The sequence below is a fragment of the Vidua macroura genome, chromosome 3, assembly GCF_024509145.1.
Source record: "Vidua macroura isolate BioBank_ID:100142 chromosome 3, ASM2450914v1, whole genome shotgun sequence".
NCBI lineage: Eukaryota > Metazoa > Chordata > Aves > Passeriformes > Viduidae > Vidua > Vidua macroura.
This window is the reverse complement of record NC_071573.1, coordinates 37035059-37041880: the sequence shown is the minus strand read 5'-3', so window position 1 is coordinate 37041880 and position 6822 is coordinate 37035059. Positions and strand designations below refer to the sequence as shown.

Sequence of the window (6822 nt, the reverse complement as noted above, 5' to 3'; positions counted from 1 at the left end):
CAAATCCCTGAATTTTGATTTGTCTCTGTACAAGCGAGATACAGAGGAGAGAGATGGGCTCTGGTGGTGAAGAGCAGAGATCTGGCTCCCACATCTGCCTTTCCTCTGTCTCAGTGTGGTTTCTCCTCTGGAGCCCACTGAGGCCGAAGGGAATTTGTTCATTGCTTTCAAGGCAGTCACACAATGGCAAAAATGTCAAAAATGGATACTTGAAATCAGGAATCCAAATCAAACCCCTAGCAAGCAACTGGAATATAACTGTAGCTCCCATATTCAATTCTCACCTTGGTCCATCTGTGCCCAAGTTTCTGGAAAAAGGACATGGTCTGTACTTAGAAAATTATTTTAGCCCTTTAAGTGAGCAGCAAGCACAGCCATGATGTGACTTTGAGTAGATGTTACACAAACCCTCAATTTTATACCCACATTTCCCGCCATCCCAGATTCACCTCAAACAAGTTTGCTGAAAAATCAACTTTCTCCAAAGAACTTCAAGAAAACCTTTTGTCAAACATGGTCCAACTAAGAGATTGTAGCAGAAGCATGGTCAAAAGGACTTTTGCCTCCCCTTTTGGCCTTGTACAAAGTATCCATGAATTCTGCCATGGATACTTCTGCCATCTTGCCAACAGAACAGCAATTAAACAACTTTATATGTATTATTACATATTTCTGGCACTCTTCCACTGTGGCTGTAGAAATCCAGTGCCCAAAATACAGCTGTGCTTCAGTTCTGTCCCAAGTTCAAACACAGTTGCTCGCACCAACACGATTCTCATCCATAACAAGATGAATAACAGGGAAAGGGAAGAAAAATGCAGCCCTGAAAGTCACAAATACGGAATTTCTTCTGGGGAAAAGTTCCTCTCCACCAGAATGAGCCAGGAGTGGACACAGGTAAACTTGGAGGTGCCTGAGACAGCTGCCTCTTGAAGGGATGTCACTGAGAAGGGGAGTGGAAGTGCCACAGCCTACTTTGTGTGTTCTGGGGATCTTCTTTTTCCTCCTCTTCCCCACTTCTGAACACTGCTTATATCCAGTGGTGTAAGGACTACGCTCCCTCTATCCCTCCTGCTCTGACCACCTAGCCAGGACACTTCGCATTGCTTCAGAAGCACAAGGACATTTTGGGCCCAGCTGGAAAATGAACATGACAGAGAGAAGGATGATGAATGACAAAGCTTTCCTGGCAGATGTAGGCTATAAAAAGAGATCACGATGTGGTGAAACAAGTCTAACCAAAGGGGTTTGCCAGAAACATAGTGAAACAGGCTTCCAGTGTGAAAATGTCACTTCCAGATTCAGAACAAGAAAACCAAATAGCCTGAAGCTTAGCAAGCACACGGCAACTTGGGGAAATTGAGGAAAGTGGAAATCACTTCACTTTTGTTTTCCTCTACAGACCATGGTGTCCCAGGGAAAGGACCCTGGCAGGGTACAGAGCTGAAGAGAGGCCAGTGGCACCTGCTCCTGGCAAGCTGGGCTGCAGCTCACCACATTCCATGGAGCCAGACCATGGCTGCCAGGCTCCCTCTTAGGCTTGATCTAGTCTTATCTGCACTTCCAGGTGCCTCTGGAGTCCAAGGCTCTCTTATTACCATGGGTCTGCCCACAACAAACTTGGATACATTTGTGTTCCTTCCTTATTTTCCTTACTTAATGTAGGAATGGGCAGAGGAGCACTGCAAGGAGGGTGGTGAATGGTGGTTTCATTAACCACATTTTATTGCTAAACCAGCAAAACTCAGCCTTTGAAGGGGGCCCCTCCTTTCTTTTTTCCTTTTTTTTTTTTTTTTTGCCAAACCCTGGACAGAAGCCATCTTTCCAAGTCAGAAGGGATGTACATGACTGTGTAAAATCCCAGGAGCCTCTCCTCAAAACAGCCACAGGGGTTTGCAAACAAGTCACAGAAACACCCTCTTCACCCATTCCCCCAGGGCTAAGCAATCTCCCTCTGAAACACTCCCAGCTGCTTTCTGCTCAGAGAGTAGCAAGGCCTGAGCACAGGCTTTAAAATTGTGTTGCAGCTAGACTATGAAGGGAAATTCTCGACTTTTTAAACATACTTTTTGTAATATTACACATTAGGAGAAACAATGGGTTCGGTTATGACTGTGAAGTTAAGCAGGGGCTGGAGAGAAGCAAGGTGTCAGCTTTCCACATAGCCACGGCTGAGCTCTATGTTAGATATGCCTGGACAGGGAAGAGCTTAATTCAAACTGCGTTGGGTGAGTAAAATAAACTCGATCTTATCATTGCACCATGACTTTTTGGGGCTTATTTTATCTTCTGCAAGAGACTCACCCTTCCTATTGCTGTTCTATCTCCTTGTAACACATTTACACCCCAGTTTCCTAAGAGAGGTGTCTTCCTCTTTTTAGACTGAGCTCCTATCACCTGCTATCATTCCCTGCTCTACCACCACCACTTTGCTCCATGAGGTTTCCTCAAAATCCCTGCAACGCTGCTTTGTGCAGAGATGTTGGGAAACCAGCAGCAATGCTGGGTTGGTAGCTGGCAGCCTGGGGGGCTGGGGGAAGTGGCTGAGCAGGGGAGCAGCAGGAGGGCTGGAGACCACATTGTGCTCATGCTGCCCCAGCTCTGCAGAAACCAGCTCATGCCCCGAGTTCCTGCGTGAGCCCTGCTGGCTGCTGAGAGGGGTCAACGCTCATCTCAAACATGCCTCAGTGCACCATGGTTTCCCACAGCTCCTCAAGGTCTGGGCTGTGGTACAGTTGGTGAGTCATACACAGGTTAGTCATGGAGGGGATTTATTCTTGCCTGCAGAAAGTCCAGCATGAGTAAAGACAATGTAACTGTGGCAGAGGCTTGTTTCAGTTCTGGCCAGTGCCAAAGTTGAGCTGTGTCTCATCCCCAGGTGTGTGGCTCAGGCTGGTGAGGCAAACAGGGCCACACATCTTTTTTCATGCCTTTCTGCCCACACCAAAACTTTTGAGTCAATGCAGGCACTGCAGAATGGGACTAACTCATCTCACAAGCTCCTTTTCAGGCTAAAGACACTTCTGATAATTACTGACCTTCACCAGACCAAGCTACCAGGAAAGGCTCCAAGTCCTCATGAGTCCTCCAAGTCTCCCACTGAAACTTACCTGTCACTCAGATGAGATCTTGGCTTCATCCAGGCTGGTAGCAAAAAACACTCATGCAAGCCTAGTATTTTACTCCTTAGTGATAAAATTATGCAGGAATCTAATTTCCCTGTATATCTTCCAGTTCCAGGGCACTAACTCCCTAAACTTACTCCTGGAGACTTTTTAACTGTAAAAACTGCTTTTTTTCATTTCTCAGGAGAAATAAGATATCCAGAAATAACGACACATTTCTTACCAGGAAGCTGTCTGGCCATGGTGCTGCCACAATGTTAAGTTCCAGGTAATTTTTCTTGGATGGGTTTATGCAGGGAGTGTAAAATCATAACTGCTGACTGCGGCAGGAGTCACGGGTCTGTAGGACACTCCTTCAGAACTTGGGCTTCTGAAACGAGAAAATGTTTTCATTCATATTTTAAAATTCCATTCATTAACAGGTGTATAAGGTTTGACTTCTTCAAAGTATGCTGCAGACACCGCCTAATAAATCTCCATGACACCTCACTGCATCTCTATTTTATAGATGTGGTGATTCAAATATATCCAAGTGAAATGACTTGCCCAAGGCTAATGAAGGAATCAATGTCAGAGACAGGATTAAAAGTAGAAAAATTCCTGGCCCCCAGTCTCATAACCTAACTGTGGTCTGCATTTCCCTCATATGAAAACAGAAAAGGGAAACACATCTATTTTGAATATTGTGAAAAGTAGTTCAGAGCAGACGGGCAGCCTGATGTTTTTAAATTGCATTACTTTGTCATAAAATATCAATAATACACAGGATGTGGTTCTTGTCCAAGAGTATACCAAGGTATGAACAGCACAATATGTGTCACTGGTAGCTTTCAGAGCAGCTGAAATGGCACTACAGAATAAAATAAGGATAGTCTTTGAGATGTCTCTCTTGCCCTGTTCCTTAAAGCAGGTTTCTTCCTGTGTGCCAGTAAAAGCAGCTTTGAAGCTGATGAATACCTGTTGGGTAATGAGTCTGTAGCAAGACACCTATTGTCACATCGCAGAGGCAGCGCAGGAGGCCTGTAATGCCCATTGCTCAAAATTTTGGGTGGCTCCAACCCACCTCTTTCTTAGATGCTAACACAGAGCGAGGCAGCATTTTCTCTGTCGCCAGAACGTAACAGGAAGACAATGCACCTGTCTAGCTGTGTAGAAGAATAATTTAAAGGGGAAAAAAAAAGGAAGGTACACTTGGGTCATTAAATATTGATGAGTAAGATTCATTGACTGAGTGGGAGACAGTAGGATATGGCTTGAAATAAAACCCCATGAGGGCCACACCCCCTAGTATGCCCAGGGCCATCCCTTTAAAGGTAGGACAATTATAATTAATTGAGCAATCTGACAGAAAGCATACATCCATACACTGGAGCAGAAAGTGACACTGTGCATGGAGCCATCATGGACACTTGAAGGGTTAATACTGGTTCACTAGACCAAGGACAGTAAATTCTGCCTGTGGCTACCACCAGTCTATTGTATTATTATTGCAGGCTTTAGAAACAGCTTTTAATTTTAACCCTTTCCAGCCCTTTCTTCTATTTTCTCTTTATTAATAATTGTCATTGAGTAAAATGCCATGAAATCTTCCTTGTCCTACCTTTCAATAATTTCTTTTTACTTTCAGCATTCAGAACACTGTGCAAAAATAAAAAAAAGAACGCAAAGAACATGGGCTTCCTTTCTTTACCTGTAACTTTTAAGGTTGCCACAAAACTGAGGCCCTCTCATTTTGTTGTGATCAGTCCCCACTCTTTGCTGCAAAGATGAAGAATCCCATCCACCACTTACTGGAAACCGTGCTGTGAGTATTCAGAGTTGTGACAAACACACAGAGTGAATACAGATAGCCCTGTACCCCCTCCAGCCTTGCTGACACCTGCGTTCATTCACCTGACTAGGATTTTAAGATGACTCGCTGGGAATTGTTCACGCCTGTAAGAGCTGACAAATCAAATGCGCAGGAGCCGCTGCTTACCTGTAATGCAGAAATCTCACTCTGGATAACAATTCCAGCAATATGCTGAGCACATCCTCAGCCTTAGACAGGCTAAAGAGAAATAACCAATGGAGAAGGGATGTGCAGGGGACAGCAGAGGACTGACTCAATGACCCAGGAGGTCCTTTCCAATGCTATATTTCTATGTTCATCTGTTCATATTGAAGTTGATGGGAGACATTTCCACCGACTTCAAAGGGCTTTTATCTGGCTTCAGTTTCATTTATTTTCAATATATAGATGCAAGAGTAATGTCACGCATGATTTTCATGAGACATGCTAATATACAATCAGTTCTGGGAGCAGCAGAATGAACCCAAGTAGATAAATTGTTCATCCCAAAAATGCTAAACGTGCCAAGACCTGAAAAACATATCTCCTCGTATCTGACTTGCAGAAGAGTCCAGCAGTGTCACAGCTGGATTTCCAGTTCATCATTAGCCATAATCAATTATGCCAAATAAACTACCCTGATACCTGGTTGCACTTTTTGTGAAATACAAGAAATAAGAATTTATATTATATTATATTATATTATATTATATTATATTATATTATATTATATTATTATATTATATTATATTATATTATATTATATTATATTATATTATATTATATATATAAATTTTGACTGGGGGGTCAGCTCACTACAAGGCTGGTCCATGTTCCCAGCAGCAAGAAGGAATGTCCCATCATGAAACCTGTAACTTCCTGTGGAAGGTTATTTACTGTAAATGAGACACCACCTGTCAGAGAGACAAGCCACAAAATGCTCTGGAAAGGAAAGAGGTGCAGAAGCCTAATGTTGTTGGAGACAGAGAGAAAGAAGGAGAAGGTAGAAGAGGGTGGCTGTATGATTACACAATGTTTTCTCTTCCTCTTTTTTTTTCACTGAGCAGGCACTCAGCCTGCTCAGCAGAGTCACTCCAATATGTTATCTAATGGCTTCATCGTTACTTGTGAGATTTCCCATATGTGGCCACACTGTGCCACTGCCTCATTCAGCTGAGCAAGAGAACATTCACTCACTCACTCACTCTGATCTGGGGGGACAGGTCTTGCTCTGGAGCAACAAAAAATTACCTGCTCCTTAGTCAGGTCTGAACCCTTGCACTTAAGTCAGCCTTTGATGAAAGTTTCCTCTGGATTTCAACGCTGCTCTTTATAGCTGGACAATCTGCTGGCTCTCTCTGGCTCTGTCTTTTTTTTTTTTTTTTTTTTTTTTTTTTTTTTCTTTTCTTTTTTTTTTTTTTTTGATGGCCTTGATTAACTAAGGCCTTTTTTTTTTTTTTTGTTCTTTACACTTGCATCATTCTGGTCTATGTGGTGGTCTCATATTTTCCTCCAGAGCTTTCTGCACCAGCCTTGTTTCCAAAGCCATATAACACAAGCAATGATTTCTAACCTGCAGTTGCTTCAGAAGGATGGATGTTCAGACATAATCAGTCCATTTTGCTATTTTTTCACCTGTTATACAGTAGCTGCTCCTGCTGTTTGGATGCTTCTTTACTCAGTTTCCTTTTCAATCTCTTTTGTCCTCATAATTTACTGTAAAACTCTAAGTGATTTATAAAACATGGAAAAGTGTATCACATCCAGTTTAGTTCTCCTCAAAGTAGTCATTTCCTCCTGCTGGGTTCATGGTGCCTCTAATGAGGATGTTTCACAGAAGGATTCATCCATCCAGGGGCACAGGTA

General features: G+C 43.0%; 1 long non-coding RNA gene across 1 annotated transcript; it reads right to left on the bottom strand.

The window, feature by feature from the left end:
• Nucleotides 1-724: 724 nt before the first annotated feature.
• LOC128805232 (uncharacterized) lies at nt 725-4038 on the bottom strand. Its single transcript, XR_008436330.1, has 3 exons — nt 3864-4038; nt 3349-3495; nt 725-1137 (listed from the first exon to the last, which is right to left on the bottom strand). It is a non-coding gene; the product is annotated as an uncharacterized LOC128805232 (long non-coding RNA).
• Between the last annotated feature and the right edge of the window lie 2784 nt (nt 4039-6822).